This window comes from Perognathus longimembris, chromosome 11 (assembly GCF_023159225.1).
Source record: "Perognathus longimembris pacificus isolate PPM17 chromosome 11, ASM2315922v1, whole genome shotgun sequence".
Taxonomy (NCBI): Eukaryota; Metazoa; Chordata; class Mammalia; order Rodentia; family Heteromyidae; genus Perognathus; species Perognathus longimembris.
Genome location: NC_063171.1, coordinates 49,484,583 through 49,508,626, shown reverse-complemented (window position 1 = coordinate 49,508,626; position 24,044 = coordinate 49,484,583). Strand labels below are relative to the sequence as shown.

General features: G+C 38.4%; 1 protein-coding gene across 1 annotated transcript in view; it reads right to left on the bottom strand.

Moving 5' to 3' along the window:
• The window catches only part of Esrrg (estrogen related receptor gamma), a 589,495-nt gene that overhangs the window by 552,896 nt on the left and 12,555 nt on the right, over positions 1-24,044 (bottom strand). The window lies entirely within an intron of this gene.

Sequence of the window (24,044 nt, the reverse complement as noted above, 5' to 3'; positions counted from 1 at the left end):
AACTGCTCAAAGCTACAAGTAGATCTGTGACTCAAAGTGGTAGAGCAATAGCCTGGAGCAAAAGAACTCAGGAACAGGGACTAGGCCCCGAGTTCAAGCATCATGACCAACAACAAAAAAGTTGGCTAACTTTAATCCAATTTTTTATTTGTTTCTAGACAAATGCTGTCCACATTGTTTGTTATAAATATACACACCAAGGCAGAAAGCCAAATGGTTTCCTTTGGTGGGAGGGGGAGAAGGAGTTTCACCAAAAGTGCAGAATAGAGTGCTCCAGAGAGCAATAGACTCTTTCTGAATCAAGATTCTCTAAATCTAGCCCTGCTGAAGAAGGCCTCTCTGTTGCTTATTCAAGTTCAGATCAGACTATTTTCTGGGTTGCACCTGAGATATGATGTTAATATTGTTATATTAACATTGTTAATATTGTTATAGAGGTTCCCTTTAACTCCCTAACCAAACCAAATGGTAAAAATGCTTACTAAGGAGAGTTAAACGCATGCCAGGCAATGTTCTAAACCTTAACTGTGCTTAGAAATTATAAATTTAATAAAAAATCTCTACAACAATAGAAGAGGATGACTATTATTTATCCTGTTCTTTACTAATGGAAACTAAGGCATGGGATGTTAGGGAAATTGTCTCACGTTGTTCTACTGTTATTTATTGTTCGTGGTCGTGTCCCTCATTCCCTTCTCACTGTTCCACAATGTTCTCTATTACACAGAGCATGCCAGGTCTCTCTAATTGTTTCTGGGGTTTATTTCTTGATCCCTTCTTCACCTTCCAATTCCTTTCTAATAGAATTATGCATTTTTCCCCTCTGTCTTTTCTGGTTTGTCTAACATAGTGCCAAAATATTATAGTGGCTCTCATTAAACAGCTTCCAAAGCATTCACTGACACACAACTGCCCTTTGGAGAGAGCTAGGGTACCACTTTCCAATTTGATAGAACTTGAAAAGTCTTACATAGCAAAGGCTTTAGAAAATACATCCTTTTAGCTGAAAAAGCTAGCTGTACATTTGTTTCAGTTTATTTCAGACAGTCCCTAGAAATCAGTCAAGTCAGATGAAGGGTGAAATTATTTAGCCAGAGTAGCATATTGTGATAAGGTAGAGATGGAGAGGAAGCAGGTACATAGTTGTAAGATGGAGAAAGCTATTGTAAATGTAATAGTGGAGGATTTGGGGTTGGGGGGGGTTGTGTTTTTGAGATTTCTTTGCTCTATTTTGAATTTCTTGAAGATTTTCTTTTTACTTTGGCTGATTAAAATAACAGAAAAACAAGTAGGAGCTGGCATAAGCCTCTCTTAGATCAGCTTAAGGGACCTCTGTCAAATTATTTCAACCATTCTGAGCCTCAGTTCCCAGCTAACACAAGATAGAATTGGACCAATCTCCAATGCCCCACCAGCTTCACGATCTGAAGTAGAATGTGAAATAAAGACCAAAAGGCCAATGAAAATATTTGGCCTACCATGAATACTTATTTCTTTTTCTTTTCTTTTTTTTTGGGGGGGGGCGGGGTTGGGATGTTGGGCTTGAACTCAGAGCCTGGACACAGTCCCTAAGTTCTTTTGCTCAAGGCTAGCTAGCATGCTACTACTTTGAACCACAGTTCAACTTCTGTTTTTGAGTGGTTAATTGGAGATAATAGTCTCACAGGGACTTCTCTGGCCATACTGGCTTAGAATCATGATTCTCAGATCTCAGCCATCGGAGTAGCTAGGATTACAGTCATGAGCCACCCCCCACTACACTAAGACTGATTTCTAGAAGGGTCTTATAATGATGCTACGGAGTGCAAAGAAAGTTTTCCCAGTTAGCCCAGCTCATATCTCTAATTCTAGAGTATTTAACTATACCCTAGTTAAATAGGAAAGTTTAATTAGAAAGGTCAGAAAAACAAAAGCCATACACAAAGCACAGTCAAGCTTACATTTTCCCCCAAACATTCTTTTAATATGAGATAAATGATTAATAATCATTAAACGCCTAACGTTACTAGCCCTCATTTGTGCTTGACTATAACTCACATTCTAACACTACAGAATCTACTTTGAGGAGTCCAATCCATGTTGCCTGATTGTTTCAGTGCACCTGCAGCTTGACATAGGTCTTGATAAAGAACTAGCTGAAGTGCAGAGATCTGCAATAGAGACTGAGAGATAGAGTCAGAGGCAGAGCCAGAGAGGACCTTCTGCCATTTCCTTATTCTAGCTTTTAGTACTCTATATAAGTCTTTCTTTCATAACTCTTGTACCTAATTTTGCAACTCAATTGTTTCTTTAAAAAAAAAAAAAAAAAGCTTCCCAGCCAGGTGTGAGCCGATGGCTCACGTCTCTAATCCTAGCTACTCAGGAGGCTGAGATCTTAGGATGGGGCTCAGAAGCAGCCCAAGTAGGAAAATAGATGAGACTCTTATCTCCAATTAACCACCAAATGCCATAAGTAGAGCTGTAGCTCAAGTAGTACAGCACTAGCCTTGAGAAAAAATAAAAAGCGTTCCAAAATTAGTACACCATATAGAGACCAGAGTTCAGATTCCCTTATTGAGAATACAAGTTGATTCCTACCATACCATTTGAGTTATAGTACTTTAAAAAGTTTTAGAGCTAATTAGAGTAGAATCAGGAAGACTACAGAGGTCAATTTCCTTTTCTGAAATCCATTTTCAAAAATATGCTACAGGGCCAGTGGTGTAATTCAATGTTAGATTACACACTTATCTAATATGTACAAGATCCTAGCTCTGATCTCCAATACCCACAAAGAAGGAAAATAAAAATGGTGCATAATCAAGGGAAATAGACACATCAGCTAGGAACAAGTTCATTAGAAACCTTATACCAAATAAAATATCTCTAAAATGATTGCATAAAAACAATTCCATATAAGGGAGGGGCCCTTGATAACTCAAGGGATCCATAAATGAATTAAGAATGTTGTGTAGGGAGTGTGTGTGTGTGTGTGTGTGTGACAAAGAGAGAAAATATGTGTGTATGTGAGTATGTGTATGTTATTCTCAAGAGAAGCCCCCAAGTTTCATTATATTCTTAGATCCTTTTATTATTCCAGAAGGTAAACTATAGATATGAAAAAGTTTGTTTCAAAATTAGACTTAAAGAAAACAGCAAATGCCATGCTGGCCAGAATTCAGAATGATGACCTTGTATTAGAATGATGACCTTCAGATACCATAACAGTTTCAAGGATCAAATAAATTTATTTTCAAAGTATTTAACATATAGACCTGCCTACAAGAAAGATATGCATATTAAATTAATATGAGGTTTCTGCCTTGGATTAAGGTGGCTGAGCCAAGTATATAAGTGTGACAATATAATCCATTGCAGAGAGCACAGTTAGTAGTTCCAGAAGCTGTTGAGGTGACAAAGAATGGGGGACAGAAGTACTATGGTAGCCGTGGAGGTGGAAGGAGGAACTGGAAGGAGAATTTGATGGGAGACTGAAATAACAAATTTCAACATCTGGCTTAGACAACAGAATTACTGCTAGAATATTAAAGATGTAGAAAATAGGAGTTAAGAAAATAAAGTATTTGATTTTAGATGTGCTGGGTTTTATAGTGTTTGGGAGCAAGCTTATTCTACTGGCCTTAGGAATGATGTAGAGATTTGTGCCTAGAGAAGGGTATTTTCGGCTGGGAATGTGGCTTGGCAGTAGAGGGCCTGCCTAGCATGCATGAAGCCCTGGGTTCCATTCCTCAGTACCATATAAACAGAAAAAGCTGGAAGTGGTGTTGTGGCTCAAGTGGTAGAGTGCTAGCCTTAAGCAAAAAGAAGCCAGGGACAGTGCTCAGGCCCTGAGTCCAAGCCCCAGGACTGGCAAACAAACAAGTAAACAAAAAAATGTATTCGCAAACCATCCATGAATTAGTGATGGTTTAATCTGGTAATAAAAGCAAAAAAGAGATGGCGGAGAACAATGGAAGAGGTGTCATTGACTAAAATATAATGGATTCATAAATTGACATGTTGAATTTAAATTCCTTTTTCACAAACTAAAGATAATTGTAGTGTGTGTGTGTGTGTATATGTGTGTGAAATTTTTAAGAACCAAAAAAAAAAAACCCCAAAATAAAACAAAGGCAAGAAAATTATTAATGACTTATCAGAGCCCGAATAAAAATTTACTTATTTAAAATTTAATTTGTAAAATATGTAATTAGATATCACCCAAGGCAAGATAATGTTGGGTATTTTAAATATGTGTGCCACATATTTATTTGTATTTGTTTGTCTCACACAGTGCTGAAAAGCACTACATAGCTCAGAATTTCATTTTACACCTGAGGTTTTCTGAAGTTCTCTCATCTCAGGGCTCAATTTTCCATTTGAGATAGCACATTCACTGCTTGGGTACAGAGGGAGAAAGCACTTTCCCTTGGCAACCAGGTTCAACTGGAAAAAATAATCAAGATGTCACCTGATGCCGCAGGCTACCGACTATGCTCTCATGTATGTGGTCCTGCCAGTTGCTGAAGCAGCAGAGGAATCTCAGCGTCATGGAAAGACACTAAACTTAGTGTCAGAACCCTTGAGGTGAGTCTCATTCCTGCCTCTTACTGCATTTGTGACACTGGGTGAGTCATTCAACATCGCAAAGCCTAGATTTCCTCCTTATTTGCCACCCCACCATCTTCAGATGCTAATCCCTGAGGTGTGTGATATGTGTGTGATTGCCCAAGCGAGGGCATGAGTAGGCCTAACCATACGCTTCAAATCACCTGTTCTAGGAACCTCTCCAAGATGACATCTCTACTCCTCCCTGTGAAAACTCAGGGCAATGAACCCTTACTGTATCTCTGTTTCCACCAACACTCCTCTGTGATTGTGCTTATACTTTATGATCGCTTCCTCCATGTCTTTGCTGCCTTTCCTATAACTGCTGTTTTCATTACCTTTTGATCAAGTGTCTAGAGAACAGTAGGTGCTCCCTTGGTGCTAAATGAATAAGCAATTTTTAGGGAAGAATCTTTGGCTGCATAGGTGCCTATTTTATGAAACTGCTTTAAATACAAAAATGGGCAATGCTTGGCCAACTTCATGGGTAGGCTATAATTTACACACTATGGGAGCTTTGTTCAGAAGAGTCTCTCAACCATCAAAGTGCTATATCTCACTGTGAACTGTTCTACCTATGGGTTCAGTTCTTATCTAAGGGAATAAAGTCTTCTATCCCCCTCTCAGACTGGTTTAAAACATAAATATTGTCCCTCTCAACATAAACATGTTTACACTGACATCAATCACTTGATGCCATTATATAAATCCTGGATTTCATATTCTCCCAGAAAGCTGAGAAAAGAAACATAGGAAAAGCCACAGAACCTAAAGAAAGATTCAAATACTACACTGTTTGGTGGAAAGAACAAAGAAAGAATACCAAATGCTATGTTTTTAAATCCTTGGGAAGTCTTCTTAATCTCTCTATGACCACACACTTCATCTTCAAGATCAGAGTTATAATATTTAACTCTCAGAGTCTTGGGGGTGAGAGTTGAAGGAGATCATGGATTTGATGGTACCATGTCTCATAGCAGACAGGTGATCAAATTCTCTACCCTTTCTTTCTCCTTGCATATTTACCTTCACAGAAGAAAAAGAGCATCCATTTATTAATTTATATTCATGATCAAACTGTAAGCTTTTATCTCAGCCTTTAGTACAGTTTGGATCAAGAATGGTCCCTAAAGACACATGTGTTGGTACTCTGGGCTTTATACTTGCTAGGCAAGTACTACCTCTTAAACCATACCACAAGAGCTTTTCTTTTCTTGTGTTTATTATTGTGTCAGTCTTGGGGCTTGAGCTTGGGGCCTGGGTTCTGTTCCTGAGCTTCTTTTGCTCAAGGCTAGCACTGTACCACTTGAGCCACAGCTCTACTTTCAGTTTTTTTGGTAGTTTATTGGAGATAAGAGTCTCATGAACTTTCCTGCCCTGGCTTGTTTTAAACCTTGATCCTTAGATCTCAGCTTCCTGAGTTGTTAGGATTACCAGAACAAGGCATTTGTGCTGGTTGTGTGGGTGATTTTTGTTGTTGTTGTTGCTGCTGCTGCTGATGCTGCTGGAGACTGGTTTTTCTTTATGAATTATTTTGCTTAAAAAAAAATAAAGTCTTATGTTTTTACCCAAGGCAGGACCTGGCCTTCAATCCCATTCCCTAAATCATCTCATATAGTTGAGATGACTGATGTGTACCACCACCTCCAGCTGATCTGCTGAGATGAGGATCTTGCTGACTTTTCTCTGGCTGGCCTTGAATTATGATGCTCTCTATTTCTGCCTTCTGAATAGCTGGTATAACAAGCCTGAGCCACCATACTTGGCCTACATTCTCTTTGTAAGTGAATCCTAGACTGGCCATCAGAAGAGTAAGTCATCCCCCACAAAAGTAAACAAAAAAGCATATACAACACCTACATTGGTGATACTCTGTTTTTTAAGTGAATATTTCATTTAATTTATCTTGCATCCTTTGCATTAATAGCATAAACTGGGCAATTTATAAATGATAAACCCCAAGCAAAATAAGAGTCCATGTGCTTAGGGACAAAGTAGCAGATTTAAGCCTCATTCTGAGAAGTTCAGGCCTGTGGCATGAAGGCTCTTTGAGGACCAAATTTGATGCCAAAACCTATAAGATTAAATTTACCTGATGAAAATTGGTTCAGAGCCATGGTCATGTTGTTCTAGAATGTTAAGATGGAAAGAAGGGAAGCAATGAGGGAAGAAAGGAAATATTGTCAAGTAAGCAGAGCAATAATAATAATAATAATAACAATAATGTTAAGAGATAGATAGATAGATAGATAGATAGATAGATAGATATAGAATTAGATAGATATAATCATGGTTCAAAGCCAGCTCAGGCAAGAAAGTGTATAAGACTCTTTTTTCCAACTAACCAGTAAAAAGCCAGAAGTAGAGCACTAGCCTTGAGCAAAAACAAGAAGCTAAAGGATAGTGCCTAGTCTCTGAGTTCAAGCCACAGGACTGGCACAAAAAGAAAAAATACTGGGGCTGGGGATATGGCCTAGTGGCAAGAGTGCTTGCCTTGTATACATGAGGCCCTGGGTTCGATTCCCCAGCACCACATATACAGAAAATTGCCAGAAGTGGCACTGTGGGTCAAGTGGCAGAGTGCTAACCTTGAGCAAAAAGAAGCCAGGGACAGTGCTCAGGCCCTGAGTTCAAGGCCCAGGACTGGCCAAAAAAAAAAAAGAAAGAAAAAGAAAAAAATACAATGCCTGAATTGACTCTTTTAATTTTTTGTGCAGTTATTTAGGGCATAAAGCATTTAGGGTAATGTTTCCAATGTGTATTTGAGACCTGATATACAGCTGTCCATGAATTGCACAGAGACCTAACCTATCTGCCCAGGAAACTATATTCTGACCACCAAAACCAGACCAGACTGAAACAGAAAAATTCAGCAGATCCCAGATATAAAATATTAATCATTGACCGGTTTCACACTCTCCACACATAGGTCAAATCATATTCTGAAAAGTGTTCTATGAAATCCTAACGGAAGTCAGCCTGTAACACTGGTGTGTGATGGGGCCTCCCCACCATTTTACACAAGCCCTACCATATAATCACAATGCACTGAGTCACTGTAGAGCTTTTCTCTGTAAAGGTCAAAGTGCTGTGAACAATTCAAATATAAGCAGGGATGATGATGGTCCATGGAGCTCAGAAAATTACCCAATTGATCAACTCTACTACAAACACATAAAGTAACAATGAGGTAGAGAATGCACAGTAATAATGCTGGATGGGGGCTCTGCCACTCTATGCTACATTTTAGCCTTAAAAAAGCCACATTTATGCAGCAAACTCTTATAATAATGAAATTGGTATTTATTAAATACACCAGAACTACAAATCCAAGCTAGAATTTCCCTTCAAAATGGGCACTTGGGGAGCCAATGTAATTACTTCAGTGATCTTGTGATTGCCCGAAATATTTTGGGAATTCCTCTCTTAAAATCACCTTCATAGCTGGTTTAGGACTCATACAGAAAACTAATATCATTTCTTTTATAGCTGTACTTTATAGAACAAAAGTACCTAATTCCAATCCCCAGCAAATTTGTTTGGCCAGTGTCCTGGACCACAGTATGGCTGCCTTCATATCCTCCTGAGTATTTATTAAAGACAGCTTGCTAGGCAGACCCCAGTACACACATAGTAGGACTGGGAACTGTGGCTGAATGAGAAATGGAGCAGGGTAGGGAACTGGAAATACTAGGAAATGAAATCAAAGAGATGGACCCTGGGAGGGCCTTAATCAGGAAAGCCAAAGATCTCAATGTTTTGAAAACAATTATCCTTTGCTGATCCCAGATGCTGTCACCTAAGAACACATTGGGATTGTTCCTAGAATAGAGCTCAAACCCCAACTATTCTTTAGCACTGTTTTTCTCACTATATTCCTTTTCTTATATCTATTCTTTCATATACCTACCTTTGACTAGAGGACCAATAATGTTCCCTACAGCCCAGGTAAATATCAGGTGTAGATAGCACAGTGATGAGTGTAAGTACCTTGTGAGCATTTGATTGACTAGGAAAGGACATAAAAAGATTTTACTTGAAACACAAATGAAATAGGAGAGCAGCAGATAAGTAAGGCATCATTAATTACAGTTAACATGTAAAGTGGAAAAATAATCATGGGGGAAACTTGGCTTCCAAAAGTGGCTCCATCACTTTACCAGTTGAATGGTCGTGGGCCATTCAACTAACTGAGCCTCATTATTTTATCTGCTTAATAGATAGATTCCACTGCAGGGAGAAGAGATAAATGAGAACAAATGGAAATGCATTGTAAATGGTGCAGAGTTATCAAAGAGTATGATATCTTTAGTTTATCGGCCTAAATCCTCAAGTAGAGAAAGATAGCAATAGTAATGGCAAACACCAATAGAAATAGGTCCCTAGAGTATCAGGTAACACAGGCCAAGGTGAACTGAAAGAAAATAGTGGCAGAAAGCCATTGATTTATCAGGCAGAATGTATTTACAATTTAATATTTTAAATTTTGCTATTAATGATTTTGATGAATTATGACTTCATATTCATAGAACTTCCTTAGGGATAAGCCTTCCATGATCAGCAAATAAATACTGGGGAAGGGCTCAAAATCTCCAAGGAGATTTTGAATGACCATGAGTTACTTCAGTTTGATCATTGAAGTAAATACAGTATATCAGCTAGTTCCTACTCCGTGACCTTCTCATTCCCAAAGAAGACTCCATCAGACTCTGTGCAAACTCAGCTCCATTCCAGCATAATATCCATCATAACCAGGGCAGCCAATTTTACAATATTATCATTGTTCTTCTAGTCTTGGACTAACTCCAGTAACTTAACTTATAGTTTCTATAAGAAAATCATCACTTTGCTTTAATAACCAATTTGAAAAACGCAGTTGACACATGTAATATGGAGTATGGTTTAGGCATATGTTAAGCGTGCTTCTATTTTTAATACAAAAATAAGGTAGGTAGGTACTCATTTATTGTATAGACTTCACAGAATCTAGAGTTCAGAAATCTATTATCTTGATCACGGCGATTCATTTCTAAGTCAGGACTGGGTATTCAGCCCTGGTTTCTGATTCTGGATCCCTGCCAGTTTTTCTTACATCTACTTCCTGGCTTGCAGAAACAGTTAACACCCACCATTTATGAGACTTCTTGGTACTGATTCCTGCAGATGCAACATTTTCTCTCCATGAGAATGGGTTCAGCACACGTGTTTTTTGTTTGTTTTATTTTGTATGTTTGTGTGTTGGTGCTTGCATTTCCTCCTTTAACCTGCACGTGGACAATTAACACCAGCCCTATCTGGCAACACCTGTACTCTCAAGGCTCCTTTATTTTTCTGGCCTGTGGTTTCCAAGTACATCAAGTTTTGATGGTGTAACCTTGTGATCTCACATGGCAAAATGTTGGTGGTCATGACCTAGCTACCAATAAACATACTCTCCTTCACCCTGTTTCACTTATAAACCTTGAAGCTGTCAAGTTAACATTTTAAGAACTAACTCTGAGTGACTATGTTGAACTGGTGTCTATACAGAAGTTAAAAGGTCAGTGCAACACTCCTAAATGGGCAACCCAATTGACTGGCTTAATTTGTTGTGAATATAAAGTATGTTCTTCTTTCCCAAAGACCAAAACAAACAAAAAAAAAGTCAAATAAAATCCTGAGAATAGGAGATGTCTTTAAATGCATGAGCCACTGAGCAAACAATTTTTAAACAAGAGAACCATTGTTTATAAAAGTAATGATACTTGGAATCTGAACATAGAACTGGGACTGAAAAGGAAGCAATTGTGACTGAACGGCAATATGTAGACTACAGTCCTTCTAGGTTGTTCTGTGGTCATGAAATCCCTGCATACTACCTCCCCCCATCCTTCTCTCCACCTTGACCTACCCAGGGACACACACTCATATGGTGTGATCACGGTCAACTTTTTCTTTCTCAAAAGGGATTGTATAATTGTATGACAAATGCCTGGAAGTGTTTTATTTCATTGTGAATTGAGACAGCAGGGTTATCAAAGGCATTGAGGGCTTTCCTTCAGGCCGTGGATATAAAGGAGGAAAGCTCAGAGGTCTAGGTGAATCAAGAAAGGGCTTTGGAAACTAAGACATCCCTTGGAACTCTTCTTGGTCACCTCACCCCTCCTGTTCCAAGCTGCTTGACCAACCTGAAGTTTTGCTGACAGGAGGATAACTTAGCTTTTGCCTCACCTCCCCTGTGACCAGCCCCACCCCCAACTTCACTGCCCATAACCTTGGTACCCTCCTTCACCTGAGTATGCAACATTGTCAAAATCCTTCAGAGCAAACAATAGAGTTTGCTCAATTTTTACATCTTTCTTATATTCTTTGTGTAAATTCAGTCTCCTCTAGTTACAATCTACCTGGAATAGAAAAAAAACTATTAAACTGCAATGGTTATGATAGTTTTAATAGATCTAGACATATTGATTAGAGTAAAAAATTTTTGTTGTCTTTTTTTAAGTCTGTTTTGCAACCTAAGCAGAGATACTACAGCAGAACTCAAACTTTGACTCATGTAAGTATATTCTGACTGATAGTCAGAAGAGTATGGCTTATTCTTAAAACTTAGAAGAAAAAACATACAAACGGAACTTGACACCAAATTCTGTTCTATCAGAAAAAGTGCTTTTTTAAAAAAATAAGCAAATAAATAGCATTTCTCCTCTTCCTCGAAACATTTGGCTAGATCAACTTTTCTGATTTTCTCTAGATCCTGTATGACTTCTACATTTATGTCTTGGGTATATAGTTTAGCTCACATTAACTTTTATTAGTGACATTACTCAGCATGCAAACTACAACCATAATTTATTCATGAATGAGTCAAATGTCCTGTATGATTTCTAGTATGTCATTTTGCTTGGAGTCTAAAACTTATACATACATATTAGACTCTTTCCTGTCCCGAGGTTAAGTTTGGAAAACTTGTTTTATTAGGAAGTAGACACAGGAAAAGGTTTCAGTTCTTTCTAATAGTTGCATTTAAATGCATATAGAAAAGACTAAAAATTCACAAGGAAGATGCCGATTCAATATACAGTCTGTTTCTATGCCCAAAGTTAATGCTAAACTGTAAGGAAAACTCCTAAAATTCAATCTGAACTACTTATGCAAAAGGAGCATTGGACTGGCCTCTGAACAATTATGTAAGGTGTTATAAAAGAAGGTTTTCCATCTTTTTTTCCTGCTTGGAAATAGTTACATTTTATGACTGCTAAGTCAGAGCCAAAAACATAATTTTATGCTATACTATACAACCTTTTCCTTTGGCTGTGAAAATTTATATGTACATATTTATGCGTGTATATAGATAAAAGTCTTCATAAACAGAGTGGCCCATTTGAGATGAACTGTATTTAAAGCATGTCATTTTGGAGTCTTGATGATATTACTGCTGTGTTAAAAAAATAAATTCTTTCCATAACTTAACCAACTCCCAACCAAATACTCTAAATTTGCATTTGGGTGTTTTTTTTTATAGCTTTTCTGGTTTTTCATGTCTTTTTTCCTAATTCCTTTTTGTTTAGTTTTTGTTTTGGTGGAGACAGTGTTTCACTATAGGGCCCAATACAGCCTTCAATTCATGCTCTTCTATCTCCACCATGCTGAGACTTTGTTCCTAACCTTTATCACACAAGTTCTTAACCAAAGGAAGGTCAGGTGAGTCTTCACCCTATTTTTATTTTATTCTATTTTCTTTCCTATTCTTTCTATCCTGTCCTATTACTTTAAGTTAGATTGAGCTTTGAACACAGAGCCTCACACTTGCTAAACAGACACTCTACCACATGACCTGTACCTCCAGTTCAAAGTCTCCTATTTTACACATGTAACTCATCCCTGTGCAGTTAATTTCTAATGCCGTTCACATCCGTAACTTACTTCATTGCTCACTACAAAGCTTTCCAGTCTACAACCTGACAACCATGAGGTTTTCTACATAGTGAGACCCAAACTCAACAAACAGAAATAAACAAACTTCTTCAGAGGGTCCACAGAAAACAAATACCACACACAAGCTGCCAGGTCCACCCAGATTCAAGATGTACAGTAGGCATTGTTAATACACCCAAATATCCTATTACACACATACCAAACATGAGCACAGAATTCTTTATAGCATTCTGACTGGATTTCCCAGTGCTTATCCATTGATCTCAGTGAGTTGAATACACAATACCATTCCTGGGTTAAGGAAATCCTCCTAAATGATCTGTTTGCCTATTTTTTTTTTAGATCATCCTCCAAACTAGATCACTGACCACAAAGAATGGCTGACTTAAATCTCTGCTTTGATTTCACACTTTGTAAGCCATGGCTTGCATCTTATCTTAAAGGTTACCTATAACTTTGGGCTTTAATTTCCTACCTGTGATGGTCAGCTCTGTACCCAGTCTCTGTTGTTCCAAGAATGTCTCAGAGATATGGGTCAAATGTCCTTTTTTTTTTGTGGTTTGCTCCAGGTAAGCAGCCATACAAAGCATGTCTTAGGAATAGATTCCCATTTAAGAACAGAAGAGAGTTATTGGAGATCCGATGCCCTCGATGGCAAGATACTTCCTGCCATCAGAGTCAGTGTCTCCCAGAGACTGCCAGAGCCTTCTGTTAGCACTTTTCCAACACACACTAGAGAACCATTAAGACCATGACTGGCTTAAGTGCAGGAAACTGCCAGACTATTCCTTTTAAATATGGGTGTGAGCACTGTTACACCCCCACACCACTCTCATCACTCAGCTCACCAAAACAAAAGGTCACTGATAAAAGGCCACAGAATCCTGCTGGAGATTATAAAATAGAGGAGACTAAGCCTCTGCAGCTAAGCAGTGCATCGATCTGGTAGGGATTCACACAATCCTAAAATGTACCACTGATCAGCCCACAACACTGAAACCGATGGGAGCAACATAAATGAGCTACAGAAGACCATTATTTTCAGTAAATTTACAGGATCTCAGAAACTTTAGAAACTTGTCACGGCAAAAAGATTCTTTTTTTGTTACATTTATGGGTATTGAGGCTGGACCTGGTAGCACCAACCTGTAATCAAAGCATTCAGGAGGCTGAGACAGGAAGACTGGGAGTTTACATCTAGTAGGAGCTACAGAGTAAGACCCTGTCTCAAAAAAACCAAAAGAATTATTTTCTGGATTGAAAGTCCTTATGACTCTCATCTGGAACCAAAGAAAACTTTAAGAGATGTGTCCCAAATTTTTACCTTTTGACTTTCAAGTCACCAATATCTCCTTCAATATTAGAATATTTGGTATGGCCCAAAGATAGTCACAAATGTTTCTCTCTCTCTCTCTCTCTCTCTCTCTCTCTCTCTCTCTCTCTCTCTCTCTCTCTCATTGGAGAAACAATGCTTCTACTCATTGAATAGGAATTAATAGAATTCAGTAAAATTGGCATTCTGAAACTTCGAAAGTGAACTCATAAAATTCTGCAGTTCCTTCCCAGGTTTCTTGAAACATAAACTCCAAACAGTCCTTGGAATTCAGGCACCATGTTGGTTTTTTTTTTTTTTTGGTTTTGTTTTTGTTTTTGTTTTTGTTTTTTGTTTGTTTGGGTTTTTTTTTTTTGCCAGTCCTGGGGCTTGAACTCAGGGCCTGAGCACTGTCCCTGGCTTCTTTTTGCTCAAGGATAGCACTCTACCACTTGAGCCACAGCGCCACTTCTGGCTTTTTCTATATGTGTGGTACTGAGGAATGGAACCCAGGGCTTCATGTACATGAGGCAAGCACTCTTGCCACTAGGCCATATTCCCAGCCCTCAGCCACCATGTTTTGAGAGTCCATGCTACAGGGACTTGGGTCAACAATCCCACCTAAATCCTCAGACAACAGCTAGTATCAACTGCCTGGCATATGAGAGACCCATTTGGGCTTCCTCCCACTTAGTCCTTTAAACCCAATAATAACCATGGTCTTACTTGCCCAACATTTGCCTGAGATGCGTTAAGAAACCGTGAGACAACTGTATAGCCATTCTTCGCTCAACTTCCTAACCGACAAATTTATGAGCAAAATAAGATGGTCATTTTAAGCCATTAAATTGTGAGGTAGATTTTTAAATTACTATACACCCATTAGAGCAGAATGTGTTATTGAAAGGAAATTCTAGCATAAAATCTAAAACATGTAGCATTGGCTTTGGGACCAAGTGGTAGACAATGGCTTTGGACACTAGAGCTGAAAGGAGTGAAAGTTGGAAGTGAGAACTTGGAAAACAAAGGGGAAAACATATAGAGAGGGACTAGACAAAAAGATACTTGATTTAAATTCAGGTAGAACAACTAGCAACACTCTAAAATAATGTGGAACATAAAAGGGACAGAGTTCCTACTGAATTTGAGGATATGACTAAGATCTCTATGTAGAATGTTGAAAATTGTTCATCATAGCTGCCTATAACAAAATTCATAAGGAGAGGGATAGATTTTTTTAAAAGACTGTTATGATGGCATATGCTGTCATTTCAGCTCTTGGGAAGCTGAAGATAGAGGATCTAGAGTTTAAAACCAACATAGGCTACATGGTGAAACACTGTCTCAAAAAGGAAAAGGGAGGGAAGGGAGGGAGGGAGGGAGGGAGGGAGGGAGGGAGGGAGGGAGGGAGGACATTCAAAAACTTTTAAAAGCAGAATATAGAAGTTTTAAATGATCTCAGAATTTACTGAGTTTCAAAATAAATTACTTCTCTCATCTCACTCCCAGAAAGTATTCTCAAAGAAAAAAAAGAAAAGGCAAATTACTTCAAGATAAAGGTCAAAAGATTTGAGGGCATGTCCCACAAGAGTTTCCTCCTACACAAAAGGATTTTCCAAGAAACTAAGAGCAAGCTTCATGGACACTGTTAATCACAGAGCTTACAAACATCTGAAGTGTATTTTTCCACAGGAACCCCAGGATATATTTTGAAGAGGTGTGTGAATGAGGCTTTTGATGAGTAAATGTCCGTAAATAATGGGAAACCCATACAAGTTTTAAAAGAATGGTTTGGGAAGAATAGATGCCAGCATTGACAAAAGAGAACATACAGTACAGAAGGAAAAGGAGCCTTTAGGCTTCCAACCTTCTAAGCAGAAGGTCACAGGCTGAGGAAGCTACCCATATGCAGACAGAGATATTATTTGTATCCCATAGGCTGGCTGATTCACAGGTGGACCCAGTGTATTAGACAGTAGAGACAGGAGCTCCAAGGAGCCATTCTGAAGCACCAGAAATGGGTCCTAATGGAAGAGTGCACTGGCAGTATGGAATGAACTCAAATTTCTATGGACTACTAACTGCTGTGGCTTCCATCTCACCACCCCCTTTGTGAATGGAATTGTTACTGCAATCGTCTCTCCCCACCACCATGAGTGTTAAGCGGGGCACTATGGCTGATAGCCCTTCCTCAAACTAAAAGAAATTCATGTCAAGAAACCGTTTCCATCTACAGGTAGACATGACCTATGTGAAAAATCCTTAACTTTACACCAATGTGACAGCAGAAGAAACTTCAGGGCCATGGAAAGGGAGTAGTTTTCATTGTGGAAGAATATATGTAATTTGTCAGCAAACAGCAAACAATGGTTAAATACAGGTATCTGCCAATCTTTGGTTATTCTTCCCCTTAAGAAGGTGGGCTTGGAGAGTTAAAGCACCTTAATAAAGTTGAAGAAGTTTGTAAAGACAACAGGTGTATTTAGGGCACTGGAGCAAAGACAGGGCACTGACATCTTCGGGGTTTGGTGATGATGTCCTCACAGATGGGATCACAAGGACAGGTGTGCCAGCCAGGGGGAAGATCACATTAAAAGGTGGAAGGTAGGGTGGGGGAAGGGTCAGAATCAAGGCCTCCACCACACCTCCTCCAAAGGCCCCCATCACTTTTCAACACTGACATATGAGGGACTAAATTCTCAACACATAAATCCTAGGTACACACTCAAACCATATCCAGACCAGTGCACACACAAACATTATTCATCGATAAGATTCATCACTGTGTTTTCTTAATATATACCAAAAAATCCCTCTCAAGATGTAAAGTCTCCTGCTCCTTTGATATGTAATATAAAATAAATAAGCACTAATTAGAAGAAAGTAACTAAGACTAAAAATCTTCCTAGTGGACGAGGAGTAAACTGGACACTCTGGCCCCTGGAAGTCTCAGGGATTTCCTGAGTTAAACCACCCCATGTAGATCCCAGACCTTGATGTAAAAGGCAGCACCAGGGCTGTCAGATGAAAAGATGTTACTTTCTTGGACTGATGGAATTTAGGCAAGGTTGAAAAAAAAAAATTCTTCCCATATCAAGATATTTAATTACTGCTACGCTCTAATATTAGGACACAGCAAAGTGGAAAATTTCATACTGGCTAAATCTGAGCTGCTTTATTCCATAGGATAATATCCCATAGGTTCATTGGCATTACTTAACATCTGAGTTCAACCTGAATATAATTAACTGGACCCCAATACAAGTTATCTGTAACTTTTAAAGGAAATTATTATTATACAGAATGAGAGTATAACTGTCACTTAAACACGGGAGCCCAAATGGTTCCCTCATTTGTTAACAGTGTTAACATCAGTCTAGGTGTTAACGGTGCTAACACTAACTGTTGAATCACAAGAGTACAGACTTGATCTGGAAATATTCTGAACCCTATGATACCCAATAAATTCTCTGCTCCTTCTTAGATGCTCTTCCTTTTTATCCTTCTGCTCCACCATTATTGTCCTCCTTGCTGGAACATACCAGGCATGCTCCTCCTGAGCACCTACGACCTTTCTGGGTCCTCTTTATGAAACACATTTCCAAGACTCCTGTAAGGCTATCTTCCTCATTTCCTGCAAATAGTCTCTTACTCACAGATGCCCATCTCTGTCCTCAGCATTTTGTATTTTCTCCTCTTTCAAGAGAACTTCTCATTATCTTCTAATCCTTCCCTTCTATATTTCCCCACCTATTATTCACTATGTGTCAACTATAACATAATCTCCTTGAGCCCCCAGACTATTGCTGGGCTCATTCACTATCCAGAATCCAGAACTGTGCTAGTTCAATACAGAGTTTATAAATTAATGAATGAATGAGTTAACAAATGAATTATCTAATGAATGACTGCATTATAGCTAGCTGACTTTCATTGTAAAGTTGATGAATGAATGCATCAGGCTGACTTCCAATTCATAGGCTAGTAGTTTTAAGGATATTTCTCAATGGCAATTTTTATTGTAAGTGGATATAGAAGGGAGAGAAGACTGGATGAAAGATTTATTAATGTGTTTTTATCCTAAGAATCTGATCTCATACTCAGCCTGTTAAAATGTCTGGATTCTATGTAGACATTATAGATAAAATAGATTAAGATAGGCACTTTTCCATTTTATGGATATAAATATCTTAATTATCTTGAGAGGAATGTGTAATGCCATAAAGCCATTGCCGTGGATAACAGTGATGGCTGGCAAGCCCTCTCATCCTACTGGCAAAGTCCCAGGTAGAGTATGATGATTAGCTACTAATTCAGACCAAACTAATAACGATCCATGAGTTTCCTGATGTGTTTAGAAGGGTAAGTTTCTGCAGTATCTGATGGATTTGTGTTCCATGTTTCAAAGAAAATCTGAAGGTTTTGACTGTACTGAGGCCTAATTTCAAATATCACTGCAATACTTAGAATGAATACTGTGTTCTACAATCCTATTGGGAAAACAATTCTCTACTACCCTTCTGTATGTCAATACCCGTAATCTCAGAATGTTCTATTATAAATTTGACATTGTTGATGAAGGGCAGAAAATGAAAGCAGTCAGGCATGTAGCTGAGATTGTGGCAGCAAAGACATTTGTGACATTTTTAAGTGTGTTGGGGCCGGGGCTTGAGCTTAGAACCTGGATATTTTCCTTGAGATAGATTTTGTGCTCAAAACTAATGTTCTGCCATTTGAGCAACAGGTCTACTTCCAGCTTTTTTTGGAAGGGGGGTTGTTTAACTGGAGATAAGTGACTCATGGACTTTCTTGTTCCAACTGGCTTGAAACCTTGGTCCTCACATCTCAGCCTCCTGAGTAGCAAAGAATAAGGTGAGAGACTTCCATGCCCAATTACTTCCTACTTGTAAAGAGATCATGAGCATAGTTATAACTCTTCTCTTCCCTTACCATCCTGGATACTTGCCTTTCTTTGTCAATTCTGTCCCTGCCCACGTCTCTACTAAGTTTCTGAGTTTATCTGTTAGGGTATCTGTCAAGTCTTTCTCCAAATTTCTATTTACTTTCTCTGTCTGTTTGTGTCTCTCTCTGTCTCACTCTCTGCCTTTCTCTCCCAGTCTCTTTTTCCCTGTCTCTCACTCTTTGACTCTCTCTTGCTATCTCTCATCTGTTCTCTATGTCTCTGTCTCTGTCTCTGTCACTCTCTGTTTCTCTGTCTCTCTGTCTCTCTCTGTGTATGTCTCTCTCTGTCTCTCTCTCTCTCTCTGCATCCACCAACTTGATTGAGAGTAGGTATGGCATTGACAAGGGACAAGAATCTCTGCTGTTATAGGATTATGGCCAATTTACAAAATGTGAGGCCTGAAGAATGGGAGATGTCTGAACTGAATAATTCCAGGAATAAATGAACCAATCTCATTAAACCTCAATTTTCTTGCCAGAAAATAGATACTCAAAATAATACTTCACTTAGAAGGCTTTCAAAGTGCTTTATAAAACCAAAGATTTCATCTGATGCTATTTATTCATATAAATAACAGCATATAGAGGAAAATACAGCACAGAGGTTAAAATATTGTTACAATTAAGTTCAAGCATTAATTGTTGTAGTACTAAGCAATGTTGAAACCTTCACGTGACTTCTCTGAGCCTCAGTCCAGTTTTAAGCAAGGAGGAGATAATTGTATTTCCTGGAGTTTGTAAAAAGTAAAGAAAGTTCAATGGTTAGAAAATTCAGACAAATTAAATAATGAAATACAACTAAGTAAAGATATTGGAGTATAGTGAGCACTCAATAAATACTTGGTAGTATGTTAATAATCCCACTCCCAAAACCAATGTGAGGAATTTTTTTTTTTTACTTTCACTTCACCCGACTGACTCATACTGAAATTTTTAGTCTTCTCTAAATGACATAACAACACTTTTATCCTTAGCTTCTCTGAAAGTTTTGTTTTTTTGTTTTTTGGGTTTTTTGTTTGTTTGTTTTTGCCAGTGTTGGGCCTTGAACTCTGGGCCTGGGTGCTGTCCCTATGCTCCTTTTGCTCAAGGTTAGCACTTTACCGCTTGAGCTACAGCACCATTTCTGGATTTTTTGTCTCAAGGACTTTTCTGTCCAGGAAAACAGGCATTGATCCTCAGATCTCAGTCTCTTGAGTAGCTATGATTACAAATATGAGCCACCAGTAAGTGGCAAGAATTTTTTTATAATCTTAAAACATAGAGTATTAATAGAAAGCAATTCCTAAAATAATTCTGTTTAAAAGGTCAAACAAATGATGGATATTCAATGCTTCACTAAAAGGTTCAAATTTTTCTATAATTCACCAAAAGTTCCAGTGACCTTACTGTCACAAATCTATCTTTGTCTCTTAACTATCTTCCTAATCTAATAATAGCAATTATAAATCATTATTATGTGATAGGTCCTGTTTTCAATGTTTTCCTGACACCATCCCTCATTTCCCCCCACATACCTTTGCAGTAAGTATATACTAATCCAATCATCAATGTGGGGAAACTAAGAAACAGTGAGTGATATAACCAGCATGAAGTTAAACCACTAATAAATGGCTAAGGGATGAAATGAACCTCAGTAATCTAGTTCGGGATTCCAGACTCTTAGTCACTCTACTAAACTCCTTAATAAAAAAACCAACCACTCTAACACTTACCTTTAGCTTGGCTCTCTGTGTGGACTGAAGTCACTGGAAAAGTCCTGGGTAGTATAAAGCCCTATATAGACTGAACCTGAAGTTCAATAGCTGTACGTAGTCATACTTGCCATGGCCCATCTGATGTTCAATTTTGATTTTCATCATAAAGATAGACAAGAAGAAACTGCAGCTTCATTCATGTTGACCACTGTCCCAACCTCTCTGCTCATATTGGATATGGATTGTACCATGCTATAAAGGAATCTAATCAATTGCATATGCAAAAAATGCACACAGTGCTGGGTACCAGTGGCTCAAACCTGTAATCCTAACTACTCAGGAGGCTGACATCACAGGATCATTGTTCTAAATCAACCCATGTAGGAAAATCCATAAAACTTTTATCTCTAATTGACTACCAAGAGGCCAGAAGTAGACCTGTGGCTCAAGTGGTGGAGCAATAGACTTGATGGCAATCTATAGTGCTCAATCCCTAAATTCAACCTCAGTACCAATACACAAGACACACACACACACACACACACACACACACACACACACACACACACGGGAAGGATGTATTCTTTCATATCAATTTTTATATTGCATGTAGGGGGTAGATTTGAGGTCTTAAAATAAATATTTTTAATAAAATAACAAGGAATGATGAATACAATTTCAAGAGTTCAGTTAGAAGCAATTCTCATCCCACTCTGGGCTAATAAAACTAAAAAAGATCAGGTACCTGGGGCTCACGCCAACAATCCTAGCTACTCAAGAGGCTGAGATCTGAGGATGGAGATTCTAAGTCAGCCCAGGCAGGAAAGTCCACAAGACTCTTATCTCCAATTAATCACCAGAAAACTGGGAAGTGTTGCTGTAGCTAAAAATGGTAGAGCAGTATCCTTGAGCAAAAAAAGCTCAGGAACAGTGCCCCAGCCCTGAGTTCAAGCTCCACAACCAACAACAAAAAAAACCAAAACACCAAAACAGCTCCATTCATTACTCCACATAAAATGGATTCAGACAAAGTCTTGCATTTATAGATACAGCTCTGTCTCATCATATAGGCAGAGATTATTTGTGTGATTATGACTAAATTCAACAGATTAAAAAAATGCTGTTCTTTCACTGACCTCAAGAAACAGTGATAGCCCTTCAACATTAACCTCTTCAGATAACATACTGTGAATTTAATAGAGCAACAGTCTATATAAATGTCTAAATCTCTCTAGATGTATCCTAATGACTAAATCTTATCTTTCAACATAGAATGAAAGGAAAGCAAACTCAGATAGATAGATGATAGATAGATAGATAGATAGATAGATAGATAGATAGATAGATAGATAGATACTGGTAACATTGCTTTTGTATATGACAACCTTTTTCTTGTACTTTCATTTGTTCCTGCAGCATAAAGACATAGTTGCTTTCTATATAGCATGATCTCTGTATTTTTCTTGTACAGTACGTTGGCTGGCTTTTATTTACTTAGGAGAGAATGTCCCTTGAGTAAACATTATAGGATTTTAAATATAACACAAGCATTATTTGAAACAAAGGTTGGCTTGAATAGTAAATGTAAACTTGAGGTTTAATTACATTTTATGTCATAATGTAGCTTCTTAGCCAGGGATTTAAAACACTATACAATTGATTCCCAACTTGTCTTTCCAGTTTTGGTGTCCTCTCCTCCGCTCTTCTCCTCCTCCTTCTTTTCCTTCCTTCTCTTCCTCCTACTCCTCCTCTTTCTCTTGCTACTCTTTTTTCTTCTTATATTTTCCTCCTCATTCTACCTGTTATTGTTATGGGAGAAATCTTTTGTACCTGGAGGTCAGATAGATTATTCACAAACTTTTACTTGGCAAATATTAAGTACAGTCACAAAATAGGTAGTGCATATATAAGAATGAAAAAGATGACCAATAATAAGCAACTGTTACTCACAATCTACTAAAACCACACACAAAGGTAATTTGGGTATAGGAACTATGATGCATGTGTAGTAGAAATGTGTGTAATACTTAGTGAGATGAGTTTTTCTGACTTTTTCTATTGCAACTTATACAGTTTAAATTTTAAATGTGCCTCCCCACAAAGCCCCATGTGTTAAAGAGGTCACCAGTTTGTAGCACTATTAGGAGATGGTGGGAACTTTAAGAAGTTGGGCCTACAAAAAGGAAGTTAAGTAACTAGAGGAATGCCCTTTAGAGGGATACGGGACTCATTTCTCCCTTCTTTCCTTTGTCCTTCCTACCTTCCTTCTATCTTCTCTTCCATCTTCCCTCCTTCCCTTTCTCTATCTGTCTATCTGACCTGGTTTCTTCTGTCCATTCATTTCAAGGCTATCACAATGCTAAGGCACAGAAAAGTCTGTGGGATAACTATAACACCAAGGAAAGAGGGATAAACTTTTCCTGGGTAAGAGCATCATGGGTAGTAAACTGAACAGCTTTGTTGGTATTTGAAGGGTTATAGTAATTTATCAGGCAGAAGGTACCCATGAGCAGACACAGAAGGACAAGAAACAGTCTGCCATCACCCAATGCAACTGAGCAGTGGGTGTGTTCTTTAGGGGGAGGGAAATCACAAAGTGTCAAGAGGGAAGCTGGAGAGATTCAGGGACAAAACCACTGAGGGCCTTTTGTGCTCTGTGAAGCAATTTGGATTTTTGCCATGGGAAATCACTGATGGGTTGTAAAAAAAATTGTTTTAAAGGAGGGGGGAGTAAAAGAGTGATCAGATTTGCATTTTAGAAAAATCACTCTCCTGGTAGCAAGAAGGATGTCCTTGATAAGTAGATACTAGTTAGCTAGTGACCAGTGAGGAGACCACACCTACAAGGCTACAGGACAGATGATAAGTCATGAATCAGGCAGGAGTCAGAGATTAAGTAGAGTGGGTCATTTCAAGAGAGATTAAAGTGAGAGTAAGGTAAAAGAGTCAAAGTCTGTCACTCTGTTCTTTGGGCTTCTGAGAAGGTAATGTGGCCATTAATCAAGAGAGAGAGTACAAGATGAGAATTCAGTATGGGATGTCTGAGTACAGTTTTAAATCCATCAAGACTTGCTATCTAAGAGCCAGAATGATGGTTATTTCTGAACTTCTTTTCCCTCCTCTACCATTAAATACTATTTCTTAACTGTGCCTACAATCACCTATCAGTAACTACCTTGCCCAGCTTCCTTTGCAGCTATCTGTGACCAAGTGACCACCCTCTTCAGAAGGCAATAGGAATATGAGTGTACTTCCTTGAAAGGGAATTGTGTGTCACTTCCTTCAAAAGGAAATTGCCGGCCCTGGATACTTCTCAGGTAACTAAGAATTGGGTTAGTGCTAACTATATAAATAAGACAACACCTTAGAGGGTGTTAGGACAACAATATGGAAAGAACCAAGTGGTCCATGAAGCAGACATGCCAACTCAATCATCCCTTTGTTAGGTGGCTCACTCTATTTGAAAGAATCATGTACTTAATTCATTAAATAAGAACTTTGTTTTCTGTTCTAAAGTACATATATTTTCACATAGAAGTATGCCATAGACAATTGCAGACACCTGTCTTGAC